General features: G+C 37.2%; 1 protein-coding gene across 3 annotated transcripts in view; it reads left to right on the top strand.

Moving 5' to 3' along the window:
* The window catches only part of CA1 (carbonic anhydrase 1), a 47303-nt gene that overhangs the window by 12575 nt on the left and 19870 nt on the right, over positions 1 to 14858 (top strand). The window contains exons 2-3 of one of the 3 annotated variants that reach the window (XM_033439812.2): positions 13734 to 13892; positions 14190 to 14243. The exons of 1 other annotated variant lie outside the window; for it this stretch is intronic. The gene's annotated coding sequence lies outside the window, so the exon portion shown is untranslated. The remainder of the gene's footprint in view (positions 1 to 13733; positions 13893 to 14189; positions 14244 to 14858) is intronic. One more of the 3 variants, XM_033439813.2, reaches the window with a different exon arrangement.

Below are 14858 nucleotides of genomic sequence, written 5' to 3'. Positions count from 1 at the left end.
CTAAATTTTAAATTGGGCAATCTTTCCTTCAGAGAGGTCAGTATACAGTGGCTATCACCCCCGACATGGGCCAGTTCAGTTCCCTTGAGAGCCTTGGCTCAGCAGGAGAGTCATGGGTTCAGATTCCAGTGGCCCAAGCCTCAGAATTGTCATTGGTACCCATTCTAAGGGTGATGCCATGCCTGTCCCTAAGACCCAGTTCTCAATTTAGGGGTTTGCTTAGGAGACAGAGTGTGCATTTCCTGAAAGGATCAATTACCTCTTGCATGACCAGAATTTTCTCCAAGAGTGAAATCTCTCCAGACCTGGTAGCTCTGCAAGAGAGAACTCGTGGCAAAGGGATAGGTGCTATGAAGTTGGGCAAAAGTAGATGGACTTAAAATATATTTAAAAGGAAGAAAATATTAAACCTGCTAGTGTTTTTTTAATAGGTTTTATGAAAGGAAATGCTCAAAAAATTCTCCCAGGGTTCTTCCTCAAGAAATAGGGAAGGTAGTAGTGCCACTTATAGGTGGAATACTGAGAGGAAGCATTGTGGGGGATGGGAGATTAGAGTTACATTTTGGACATGTTAACTTTGCTAGCTTCTGTTACATTCTAAAAAGAGCTTTAATGTTGAGTGCCCAGGCCGAATTTTTGGTTATATATGTTTCAGGTGAACAGTGTTATAGTTCAACACCTATACACACTACAGTCATCATCACCACAAGTCTAGTTACCATCCATCACCATACAGTTGACCCCTATTACCCACTTTGCCCACCCTCCAACCCTTTTCCCCTCTGGCAACCACTAATCCGTTCTCTGTATCTATGAGTTTGTTTTTTGTTTTGCTTTATTTTATTTGTGAAGTTTGTTTTGTTTTGTTTTTAGGCTCCACATAGGAGTGAAATCATATAGTAATCAATATTTATCTTTCTCTGTCTTATTTCACTTACCATAATATCTTCAAGGTCCATCCATGTTGTCACAAATGTCAGAATTTCATTCTTCTATATAACTGAGTAGTATTTCATTGTGCGTGTGTGTGTGTGTGTGTGTGTGTGTGTGTATATACCACATCTTCTTTATCCATTCATCCGTTGATGGACACTTAGGTTGTTTCCATATCTTGGCTATTGTAAATAATGCTGCAATGAACATAGGTGTATATATCTTTTTGAATTATTGTTTTCATGTTCTTTGGATAAATACCCAGAAGTGAAATAGCTTGGTCATATGATATTTTTATTTTTAATTTTTTGAGGAATCTTGGTACTGTTTTCCATAGTGGCTGTACCAATTTAAAGTCCTATAAACAGTGTACAAGGGTTCCATTTCCTCCACATCCTCTCCAACATTTGTTATTCCTTGACTTTTTTATAACAGCCATTCTAACAGGTGTGAGGTGACACCTCATTACAGTTTTGATTTGCACTTCCCTGAGAGGAATGTTGAACTTTTCATGTGCCTGTTGGCCATCTCTATGGCTTCTTTGGGAAAAATGTCTTTTCACATCCTCTGTCCATTTTTAAATCAGGTTGTTTCAGGGTTTTTTGTTGAATTGTATGAAGCCTTCATATATTTTTGATATTACCATCTTATTGAATACATGATTTGCAAATATCTTCTTGCATTCAGTAGGTTACCTTTTCATTTTTTTTTTACATCTTTATTGGAGTATAATTGCTTTACAATGGTGTGTTAGCTTCTGCTTTATATCAAAGTGAATCAGCTATACATATACATATGTTCCCATATCTCTTCCCTCTTGCATCTCCCTCCCATCCTCCCTATCCCACCCCTCTAGGTGGTCACAAAGCACCGAGCTGATCTCCCTGTGCTATGTGGCTGCTTCCCACTAACTATTTTACATTTTGTAGTGTATATGTGTCCATGCCACTCTCTCACTTCATCCTAGCTTACCCTTCCCCCCACCACGTCCTCAAGTCCATTCTCTACATCTGCGTCTTTATTCCTGTCGGACCTCTAGGTTCTTCAGAACCCTTTTTTTTCTCTTAGATTCCATATATATGTGTTAGCACATGGTATTTGTTTTTCTCTTTCTGATTTAACTTCACTCTATATGACAGACTCTACGTCCATCCACTTCACTACAAATAACTAAATTTCATTTATTTGTATGGCTGAGTAATATTCCATTGTATATATGTGCCATATCTTCTTTATCCATTCATCTGTCAATGGACACTTAGGTTGCTTCCATGTCCTGGCTATCAAAAAGAGTCATGTACCACAATATTTACTGTAGATCTATTTATGATTGCCTTTTCATTTTGATGATGGTTTCCTTCCCTGTACAAAAGTCTATTTTGATGTAGTCTCGTTTGTTTATTTTGGCTTTTGTCCCCTTGCCTTTGGAGTCAGATTCACAAAAACATAACTAAAACTGATGTCATTGAAGTTACCACTTATGTTTTCTTTTAGGAATTTGATTGTTTCTGGTCTTACATTCAAGGTTTTAATCCACTTTGAGTTAATGTTTGTGTATGGTGTAAGATAGCAGTCTATTTTCATTCTTTTGCATGTAGCTGTCCAGTTTTCCCAGCACTATTTATTGAAGAGACTGTCCTTTCTCCATTGTATGTTCATTTCTCCTTTGTGTAGATTAATTGTCCATATTAGTTGTCCATGTGTGTTGGATTTACTTTGGGGCTCTCAATTCTGTTGCATGGATCTATATGTCTGCTTTTGGGCCAGTACTATATTGTTTTGATTGCTATAGCTTTGTAGTATGATTTGAAATCCGGGAGCTTGATACCTCTGGTTTTGTTCTTCTTTCTCAAGATTGTTTTGGCTTTTTGGAGTCTTTTATGTTTTCATACAAATTTTAGAATTATTTATTCTAGTTCTGTGAAATATGCCATTGGCATTTTGATAGACATTGCCTTGGGTAGTTTGGACATTTTAGCAATATTAATTTTTCTTATCCATGAGCACAGAATATCTTTGCATTTTCTGATATCTTCTTTAATTTCTTTCATCATTGTTTAATAGTTTTTAATATACAAGTCTTTCATCTCCTTGGTTAAATTTATTCCTAGATATTCTATTCTTTTTGTTGCAATTGTACGGGGGATTATTTTCCTAATTTCTCTTTCTGTTAGTTCATTATTAATGTACAGAAACCCTACAGATTTCTGTATATTGATTGTGTATCCTGCAACTTCCCTGAATTCATTATTAGTCCTAACAAGTTTTGGGTGAAGTCTTTACAGTTTTTCTATATATGGTATCATATCATCTGCAAATAGTGAGAGCTTTGTTTCTTCCTTTCTGATTTGGATGCCTTTTATTTCTAGCCTAATTGCTGTGACTAGGACTTCCAATATTATTTTGAATAACAGTGGCAAGGGTGGGAATTTTTGTCTTGTCCCTGATCTTAAAAGGAAAAGCTTTCAGCTTTTTGCTGTTGAATGTGATGTTATCTGTGGGTTTGTCATATATGGCCTTTATTATGTTGAGTTATGGTCCCTCTATACCCACTTTGTTGAGAGTTTTTATCATAAATAGCTGACAAATTTTGTCAAAAGTTTTCTCTGTATCTATTGAGATAATAGTATAATTTTCATTCTTCGTTTTGTTAATGTCATGTATCACATTTGATTGGTTTGCAAATGTTGAACCATCCTTGCATCTGTGGAATAAATTCCAGTTATTCATGGTGTATGATCCTTTTAATGTATTGAATTCAGTTTGCTAATATTTTATTGAGGATTTTTGCATCAATGCTTATCAAGAATATTGGTCTATAATTTTCTTTTCTGTGTTGTCCTTGTCTGCTTTTGGTAATAGGGTAATGCTGGCTTTGTAAAATGTGTTTGGAAGTTTTCCCTCATCTTCAATTTTTTGGAAGAGTTTGAGGATAGTTCTTAAATCTTTTTTTGAATGTTTTGTAGAATTTGCCAGTGAAAATTCTGGTTCTGGTCTTTTGTTTCTTGTGTGCTTTTTGATTGCCATTTCAATCTCCTGATTAGTAATCGGTCAATTTAGATTTTCTATTCCTTCATGGTCCAGTCCTGGAAGACCATATGTTTCTGGAAATTTATCTATTTCTTCTAGGTTGTGCAATTTGTTAGCATATAACTGTTCATAGTAATCTATTCTGTGGTATCAGTTGTAACTTCTCTTTTATTTCTGATTTTATTTGAGCCCTCTCTTCTTTTCTTGACTTAGTTTTATTGATCTTTTCTATTGTAGTTTTGGCCTCTATTTCACTTATTCCTCTCTGACATTTATTATTTTCTTCCTTCTACTAATTTTGGTCTTTGTTCTTTTTCCAGTTCCTTTAGGTATAAAGTTAGATCATTTATTTGGGAATTATTTGTTTGTTTCTTTCTTGAGGTAGGCTGCATTGCTATGAACTTCCCTCTCAGAACCACTTTGCTGCATCCCTTAAATTTTGGTATGTTGTATTTCTGTTCTCATTTCTCTATAGGTATTTTTTAAATTTCTTCTTTGATTTCTTTGACTCACTGGTTATTCAGTAATGTGTTGTCTAATTTCCATGTTTTTGTGGTTTTTCCAATTCTTTCCCTTGTGATCGATTTCTAGTTTCATACCATTGTGGTTGGAAAAGATGTTTGATGTGACTTTAATTTTCTTGAAATTATTGACACTTGTTTTGTGACCTAACATGTGATCTATCCTGGAGAATGTTCCATGTGCACCCATGAAAAATGTGCATTCTTCTGCTTTTGGATGTAATGTTCTATATCTATATATATATCTATTAAGTGCATCTGATAATGTGTTGTTTTAGTCTGCTCTTTCCTTATTGATTTTCTGTCTGGATGGTCTATCTATTGATGTAAGTGTGGTGTTAAAGTCTCCTGCTATTCTTGTAATGGACCCTTTAGGTCCATTAATATCTGCTTTATATATGTTGGTACTCCTATGTTGGCAGCATATATATTTATAAATGTTATATCTTCTTGCTTATTGACCCTTTCATCATTATGTAATGCTTTTGTTTGTCTTTTATTATAGTCTTTAAAGTCTATTTTGTCTGATATGTGTATAACTACTGTAGCTTTCTTTTATTTGTGTTTGCATGGAATATCTTTTTCTAACCCTTCACTTTCAGTCTGTGTGTCCCCACTTCTGAAGTGAGTCTCTTGTAGGCAGCATATAGATTTTTTTTTAATCTATTCATCCATTCTGTGTCTTTTGATTGGAGAACTTTGTCCATTTACATTTAGAATAATTATTGAGAGGTATGCACTTATTGCAAATTTGTTCACTGTCTTCTGGCTGTTTTGTGGTACCTCTCTGTTTCTTTCTGCTTCTCTTGCTCTCTTCCCTTGTGTCTTGGTAGCTTTCTGCAGTGTTATGTTTAGATTCCTTTTTCATTTCTTTTTGAGTATTTACTATAAGATTTTTCCCTGTAGTCAACCATGAGGCTCACATACAACATCTTATGTAAATAGTTTGTAGCAACTTAAATTTGAATACATTCCAAAGCTTTATTTTTCCCCCCTTTTATATTTTTGATGATACATTTTACATCTTTTTAGTTTATGTACCTCTTAGCTAATTCTTGTAATTTTAGTTAATTTTACTAGTTTTGTCTTTAACTTGTATGCCTGCTTTATAAGTGATTGATCCACTACCTTTATTATATATTTACATTTTCCAGTGAGATTTTTACTTTCATACATTTTCTTATTATTAATTAGTACCATTTCTTTCAGCTTAAAGAGCCCCTTTTAACATTGTTGGGCCAATATAGTGGTGGTGAACTCCCTTAGCTTTTGTTTGTCTGAGAAACTTTTAAACTTTCCTTCAGTTATGAGTGATAACCTTGCTGGGTAGAGAATTCTTGACTTGAAAGATGTTTTTTTCCTTTTAGCACTTTGAATATGTCATGTTACTGTCTCTGGTCTGTAAGCTTTCTGCTGAAAAATCTGCTGATAGCCTTACAGGGTTTCCTGTGTATATAACAAATTGTTTTTCTCTTGCTGCTTTTAGGATTGTCTCTTTATACTTCATTTTTACCATTTTAATTATAATGTGTCTTGGTGTGTGTCTCTTTGAGTTCATCACATTTGAAACTCTCTGGGCTTCTTGGGCCTGAATATCTGTTTCTTTTACAGATTAAGGAAGTTTTCAGCCACTATATCTTCAAATAATTTTTATTCTCTCTTGTCCTTCAGGGACCCCCTATAATGTGAATGTTATTCTGTTTGATGTTGTCCCAAAGGTCCCTTAAAGTATCTTCACTATTTTAAATTCTGATTTTGTTTTGCTGCTCTGTCTGGGTGAGTTCCATTGCTTTGTCTTCCAGATCATTGATTCATTCCTCTACTTCATCCAATCTGCTGTTGAATCCCTCTGGTGTATTTTTCAGTTCAATTATAACTTGTTTGGCATTTTCTTATATTTTCTATGTCTTTGTTGAAGTTCTCACTGTGTGGTCCATTCATTTCCCAAGTTCAGTGAACATCTTTATGACCAATTACTTTTAACATTTTACCAGGTAGATTGCTTATTTATGTTTTCTTTAGATCATTTTCTGAGGTTTTGTCTTGTTGTTTTGATAGGAACATATTTCTGTGTCTCCTCATTTTGCCTAATTCTCTGTTTTTGTTTTTATGTACTGGGTAAATCTGCTGCCTCTCCCAGTCTTAAAGGAGTACACTTATGTAGGGTATGTCCTGTGAGGCTCAGAAGTGCACTCCCAACTATCCACCAGAGCCAGATGCTCAAGTGATGTCTCTTATGTGGGCTGCATACACTCTCCTGTTGTGGTAAGGCTGAAGCTGCTGCTGCAGTACACTGGTGGGCAGGGATAGCCACTGGAATGGCTCTGGAACCCAGCCATGGCAGCTGCTTGGCATTGGTGGGCAGAGCTGGACCTCAGAACTGCTATGGGGCCTGGCCATGGATGCTGCCATGTGCTGGTGGACATGGTTATTGCCCAATCAGCTGTAAGTCCTGGCTAGGTTGCAGGGGTGAGCAAGACTCTCTGCAGGTGTGCCCACTGAGGCTAACAGGTTAGATGGAGATTTCCAAAATGCCACCTGTGCTGGCATTAACAAGGTGGCTCCTGTCAGTGTCTCAGTCCCCAGAGAGAGCATTCCAACTGGTCCCTGCCTCTCCAGCAGATACTTCAAAGTTAGTAAGTGGATCCCCTTTACCTATGGTCCATGCAATTTTCAATCTAATGCTTCTGTGCTGGTTTTGGGGTCAAGTCTGTGTGCAAGCCCTTTAAGAGTGAGTTTCCCATTCCCTGTAGTTTTAATAGTTTTCCTGGATTTCCCATTGATCTTCAAAGCCAGGTGTTTTGGAAGCTCATCTCTTCTGTGCAGGATCTAAGGGTTGGGATGCCTGATGTGGAGCTCAAATCTCTTGCTTCTCAGGGAAAATAATCTTACCTTTGTGATCCTTCCTGATTGTGGATCACCAAGGCTGGGATATGGTTTTTTCCTCAGCATGACCATATCTCAGTTTTTCCTACCTATCTCAATGATACCCTTTTACCCTTTGTTGTGGAGACTCTGTTCATCCACTTTTCATGTCCCTTTCAGAGGGAATTATTCCATATGTAGTTGCAGATTTGTTGTGTCTTTGAGAGAAGATGACTTCAGGATCTTTGTAGGTCACCATCTTGAACCCACCTCCTGGGCCAATTTTGATATTTAATTTTCACCTGATAGGTTGACAAGTAAAGATGAATAGTGTCTTTAAAACACATGTATTCCCGTTTTCAGGGGATGCTGGTATTTCAACTTATAAATAAAATCTGGTTGGCTTAATTTTCTATTTAATATATGAAAAAGTGACTATTTCATGCATGTAGGGTTGCAGGTGATTAAAAAAAACTATAAAATCTCATATTTTTTACCTTCCTGGAAGGATTTATAGGAAAAGGACTATATAATTTGTTCCCAAAGACTGGCTGACAAAAATTTAATGGAGCTTAAACTGTTCTTTCTGCACCTTTATGTCTTTTGTTTTTTAATTTCTTCCATTTAACCAAATGCTACAACCAAGAAACATAATCTGTCTGGAACATTACCACAAGCTCTCTGGTTCCTCCAAGGAATTTGGTCTCCTCATTGGTAGTCATATATAACACTAGTAAATGGTTTTTTAGCCAGTTGTGCTTACTTTAGGGCTCAGTTTTCAGAGAATCTGGGTATTCCAGAGTAACTGAAGGAAGCCAGTGTTCATCATGGGCCATGGTAAAATGAGTTTTATTATAACTGTCAACTAGATGTAAAGTACCACTGCAAGCAGCTTCCACTGGGTTCTTACAAAGATGAAGAGAAAATAAAATAACCTTCAACAAAATTGGTCTTCTGTTTCTCCAGCATCCCTTTCTGCCTCACTTTTATCTCTATGTCAGCCTTTCTTTTAGTTTGAGGCCCTTTGTTTTTCTCCTTTCAAACCCTCTCCACCAATTAAAATTAAAATTCAAAAGGTCCTGATGTTATCATTTGCATTTGGTCAAACCTCATTTTTCTTTATGTTAGCTAATCCAGGTTTTTCTACTTTTAAGTATAACTTATATTTCCCTAGGCCTCACCCACCAACCTATAAGGCAAATTAAATCACTGATTTCTTGATCTGACCTGATAGAATAAGATTCTCTATACTCCCACCTCATTCAAAACCTCACCCCATTTTCACCCTTGGAATCTTTCTGGATGTTTTGTATGTTTAGAGGCAAGTCTGCTCATGTTCCTTCATCTGCCTTCCTGTTATATCCTTACTTACCTCAAAAGCAGTTTGAAAGAGGTGCCATCCCACTACCTTGGCTGCTGAAAACCTTTGTGGGAATGCTACATCCCTGACTAGGGTAAAATCCATGCATTTTTTCCCCAACTGCACTACTTCAAGGTATCAAGTTACAGTTTACTTCTTTCAGTTCCCACTGTGTTCAAGGTACTATGTGGTATTTTGTGAACTAATGGGTCGAATGTCCCCCAAGTTGTTGCAATTTGTCAGCTGGGCCCTTAGACAATTTTGCTTTGGACTCTGATCTTACAAAATCCATTTTAAAGACAGTTTCTTTGGCTTCTACCTGCCATTTTGCTTTTTTTTTTTTAAGGAAATAAGAACTTATTAATAAAATTAAAGCTCTTAGTCTATACCTCCTGTTCTCTTTCTATTTTTTCCTTCCTAGAGGTGACCATGATCACCTGAAATTCATTGTTACTTTCCTCAATTATATTGTTTGTTATTACTACATAGTATAAATCCATAAATAATACTTTGCATTGTTATGTATATTTTACACTTTATGTAATTGGTATTATACTATATCCATTGTTATCCAATTTAACTTTTTTTTTGCTTAGTTTGCTTACATTTTTGAGATTTATCTGTGTTGATGCATATAGTTCTGTTTATACTCCATTGTAGGGCAATGTCACAATGTATTTGTCCATTTCTCTGTTGGATGATATTTGTTTCCAGCTTTTACCTATTAACTACTGCAAAAAAAAATGCTTTAATAATTTTGTCTTCCTTCTAAAGGGATTTGAAGCAATTGTAGTGTGGAAAACTTAGAATAAGGAGGTATTCTTCAGAGATTGTGGTTATAGCTGTCACTGAAGGTACTTGGGGTGGGGTATAGTTTGGGAAAAGAGCGGTAAGAAGAAAGAGTTGCTCTCCTAGAATATTCCTTCCTTTTCTCTTATCTTCTCCCTGACTCTAACAATGTTTGCCTCTCCTCTTTCTGCCATTAGGGTTCTCGTATATTACCAATCCAGATCCCATCAAATCTCTTATAGTAGAAATAGTCTGCTTTTGGAATTTCTACCTCTATGAAAGTTTAAACAAAGGGGTATAACCCAACTAAACTTTATTTTTCTGATCCATAAAAATTAAAATGATATTAATGACTTAAGAGTGTTATTGTGAGGAATGAAAGATAATATCTGGGGCCTTATGGCAGACTGGACTCTTCCCAAAGATAGCTAGAGTAGATCCCCTCCTGTTGAACCTGGGGGGCTCTGTGACTTAGGACCTCTTAACATGATTTCTACAGCAGAGGATCAACTTTTTAAATGGAGGCTAAGGCCTCCAAGAGATTATTTCTGGAGAAAGAAAGTAGAAGGTGTCAGTCTCGAGGCCTGAGCCTGGAAATCGGTAAAGTTTCTTTCACCATATTCCATTAGTCAAAGCATCAATAAATGACTGGAATAGCCCCCTAAATGATCTATTCAATCATAAATTGTTTCTTTCTTTCAAACCTATTAATAATTTCCCATCGCATTTAATATAAAATAACTTTACATGCTTAAGGCTCTGAATGATTGTTTCCCTGTCTACTTCTCTAAACTCATTTCATATCACTTTCCCCTGCTCACTATGCTTCAGCTTTTGTCCAGTTCTTTTGCAGGTAACAGATCACCCAGAAACTCCGTGATTTAAAGCAACTATTTTTTATCTCATATTTCTGTGGTGTGGGGGTTCAGGGGATTAGGAGGGTTGTTCTTCTGGTTTTGCCACTCATGCAGCTGTATTTAACCAGAAGATCAGCAGGAAGCAAAGTTCAATTGGGACTCTGGGATGACGGGGCTTTGCTCTCCAAGTGGTATTTCCATTTGAAGGAGGCAAGACCAGACAGGGCTCTCTCTCATGGCTCATCTGTGTTCCGAATAAGCACTTATCAAACTTATGTTGTTCATGGATGTCCCAGTGGCCAAAGAAGTCATGTGGCCAAGCCCAAAGTCAATGTGGAAGAGAGCTTCATAAGAGCATGGATGCCAGGAGGCAAGATTCATTGGGGGTCATTAATGTGACAAGACCCAAAGGCCTGATTTCATTTCCTAGAATACACCAAGTTCTTTTCTACTTTAGGGTCTTTCCATAGTTTCTTCTTTTAGGCATTCAACAAATATTTAGATACCCATAGGTACTAGACAAAGTGCTCAGGGCTCTTATGAGGTTTTCCTTCTAAAGAGGGGAAACACACAGTAAGCAAGTGCAACGACAAACAAGATAATTTTAGATGGTGATAAGAGCTCTGAAGAAATAAATCAGGGTAATGGGTAGAAAGTGACTGGCAAAAGTGGAGAAGTTAAGTTTAGAAAGGTCAGGAAGATCTGAGCGGATGGCACTGAATCTGAAATCTGAATGATGAGAAGGAACGTTACAGGCAAGGAGTATTCTAAGCAGAAGAAACAGCTCCTGTATCTCCACCACTACTCTCCCTGGCCACCTCCTGACTTCCTCTTTACACAGCTGGTGCCTTCTCATCTCAGCTTGAAGATCACTATTTTCAATAGGCTTTCTCTGTCTGCCTAATATAAAGTACCCTATTCTTGCCCTCACTACTCCCTACCCAGTTTACTCAAAGAATTTACGATTTTCAGTAATTTGCTTGTTGTTTACTTATTTATTATAAGTCCCCAATAAGCTATAATACCCATATAAAATAGGGTCATGTCCCAACATTTCTTGAATATTTTCATACAACAATGATTATTCAGCATTCAAATATAATTACTGAATGAATAAATAAATGAATTAACATAGTAAGTCCCAGTCTGAAAGTGTGACCACAAATGCCTGGAGTAGTACATCTTCATATGTCCGATTCCTGGTGGGTCCAGACTACTGTTGTCCTTCTTGTTCCAGGTTGGTTTGGGACTATCCACTTTCTGGGGATTTCATTTTCAGAAGCTCTTTGGAACTTCCAGGACTCTGAGCTTAGGTCAGCACTGCCCTGTCTACCCTAACAGGTTTCCATAAATTTAAATTCCAGAAAGGAAGCTTTGGGGTATTGATCCTTATTCCTTGAAGAACTCTTCTGAGATTCTTATACTAAATTCCTACCTCTCTCTCCTGCTACTTTCAAATTCTTCATGAAAAATAAAAGATTTAAATTCTATTTCATTAGACTTCACCTCCATAAATAACGATAACAGCTGTCAATCATCCTAGTTTGCTTACCAGGTACCAGATACTTGAAACATAATTTAGCCCTCACTACAGTCCTGCAAGGTAGGAATTCTTTTCCTCATTTTTCAGATGAGGTAAAAGAGACTTACAGAGGTCAAGAAACTTCCACAGTGTCATCTAAGGATTAAATGGTAGAGCAGGTATTTAGACCCTTGAGTCTAGATCTGACTGTTTTCCTACCACCCACATTGCCGTTGTGTTGACCTGCTCAACATATGAGAGGGAAATACAGGTCCACTATGACTTGCTTCCAACCCTGAAATCCCAAACTTTCTGAAAACCAAGTTTTTCTGCAAAAATCTGACCCGACTTGACCTGAACTCATTTGTGAACAAAACTTGACCTGAACTGATATGAAGCTAATTATAGTCCTTATTTATTCCACTTATTATGATTGCTTATACATTTTGCTATAAAAATAGTAATGTGTTAAATTACAGGGTGCTCCACCAGGCACCACTAAGGGCATTACTTATATAATATTTGCATTGTAATGCTCTTATAAGATCTGAAACATTCTACAGTCTGAAGCACATGTGGTCCCAAGTGTTTCAGATGAGCAACTGGTAATCTGTTATGTTTGTGAATGACTCTATAATCCACAAAACTTTTTCAAAGTTGAAGTAATTTTATATTATTTTCCTCTCATGCACAAAGAGGAATTTAGGAAATTTTCTAATGTGCCTTATCTTCTTGGTTTCTTTAAAGTAACTTATTCTGTGATTCCAAGGTATTACCTGTACTTGATCCCAAGAGAAGTTTGGGGTTATTTGTTCAAGAAAAAAGACATTTAATTTTAAAATTAAATAACATGTTAAGGGGGAAAGGTAAGGGCCAAAAATGTATACCAAGAATACTATCTGTATTTCTTGAAAGAGAAAATATATGCAGTTATTTTCATGTATATCCATCAACTAGAAGAGTATGAGCAAAATTGATAGCTTTGTTTCTCTCTGGGATGATGGGAGGGAGATATTTTTATTTTGTACCCTTTCATAAGTTTAGAACAAAATCAACTTATTATCCATTCAAAAAATTAAAGTCATAAATAAATATATCCATGGATGATTTTTCACAAAGTGTGAGAGACTTAAGACACAAATGCTACCCAAGTCAGCTGAGTTACAAGTGCACAGCCTGGCGTTAGTCATTAGTGTGGCACATAATAAATGGCTCATGTTCTTCTTGCTTTCACCTTTTTCCCATTTAGGCCAGATGTTTTCCACACATTTTTGACCACTGAAGAGCACACACTGGCCTTTGTTTTTGGCTCGTGCCTGGCTGCACTATCCCTCGGTTGCTTAGGTCCTCGGACAGTATTCTTCTCTGGCAAGTACTCTCAGCCTCTGGTCTAAGTGGTTATCTGAGCCTGAATTCAACTAATGGTCACAGAACAGGATCGAATAAGAGGATTCTGAATGAGAAGCTGGGCTAAGCTGGCAGGCAGGGGGTGGGCAGAGAAGGCACGTGGGTCCTGAGGCAGGCAGCAGTCCATCTGTGACAGCTATCCCCAGACAAAGGCAAGGTCAGAGTCCAGGTGGGAGGTCCAGAGAGCAAAGCTTCTCTGGATGGCATTGGATAGAACTGAACCTGGGCGTACAAGTGTAGGTTTGACATTCAAGCCAGGCACTAAAAACAGAGTTAAACTTCCAGAAAAGACAGGTTCACACATGTTTACTCCAGAATGGAACTATGACATCCCCTCTGGACTGGTTTTAAGCACTTTTCCTCCTGAGGACAAATCAGAGAGAGGCAGGAATCTGTAAGTGTTACTTGTAACATGTAGTGAATGTGATTCTCTCCCCTCCCACATGCAGTGCTGTCCAGCCCAATTTTATACCCTAAGAAGTGATGGATCACCGAAGTCTCAACAAACTTTCACTGTCCATTGCCTGGAGTTGGGTTGAATGATCTAGGGGCAGCCCTGATAATTAAGGAGGCAGGCTGGTGACCTTAATGGATGTGTATGAGTAATTGTGAGTCACGAAGTCAATCCATAGCTCATTTCGACAACCATAAGTTGTGGTGCCCGACTGCCGTGGTACCATTTGTCTTATGTTTTGTTCATATTATGATGAGGGGATTAAGTTGTGCTCAATGTAGCTTTCTCTAGACACTGAAATTCAAGTCTTTGGTGAGTAGCTACATTTCAATCCTACTAAATTTAATAGATTTAAATATTTTTTCAGGTGCATGCATTTATCATCAATCTTTGCATTGACTCAAGCAGCCTTACCAGTAACAAAAATAATATATCACTACCTTACCTCTAGGTTCTCTGAAGAGGTAGTGGAAAGAATTGGATTTTCAAGCTCACTTTGGAAGAGGCAAGTAGGAAGGAGACTGAAAGCAGATCGTAAATCAGTTGGTTTAGGCAGGACAGCTGCTCCGTCAGTCTCAGCTACATCCAAATGGAAAAATGAGTGATCTAGGATTACCCTCGCGCAATGCCAATGGCCAAGGCACTGAAAGGTCACATCTATTATGGTTGGCATTTCTCTCCCCACTGGGCTGTTTTTTGAGTGGATGTCATACTCATCTCATACAGAAGGCATGTTCATCATGACAGAACATTGCTGCTAATATTTGATCTAATAAAAGTCACCCTATCTTTTCTTCAAGCTTTATGATATTTAACGGCTGCTAAATGATGATTTCCTTTCTTCCTCACCACTCCAACTTTATGTTTTAATGCCTTGAATCCTTAAGCAAAGTTTTATTTGCCACCTCTTATTTTAAACTTAGAATGATTCTTTTAAAAATGTAGTAACCAAAATAAATGGCACAGTCAGCCTTATTTCCAGGAGTGATTTTATGTTAATAGTTGATGCTCCTTTGAAAGGAGCCACTGGCCTTTACTAATAATATCATGCTCACCAGCAAACAACTTGGCACTATATTTGTAGCATCAGAAGTTGGGGGAGGACTAGAAACACAATCTT

This window comes from Orcinus orca, chromosome 17 (assembly GCF_937001465.1).
Source record: "Orcinus orca chromosome 17, mOrcOrc1.1, whole genome shotgun sequence".
Classification (NCBI taxonomy): domain Eukaryota; kingdom Metazoa; phylum Chordata; class Mammalia; order Artiodactyla; family Delphinidae; genus Orcinus; species Orcinus orca.
The sequence above is the reverse complement of the archived record's forward strand: the minus strand, read 5'-3'. Positions and strand labels throughout refer to the sequence as shown.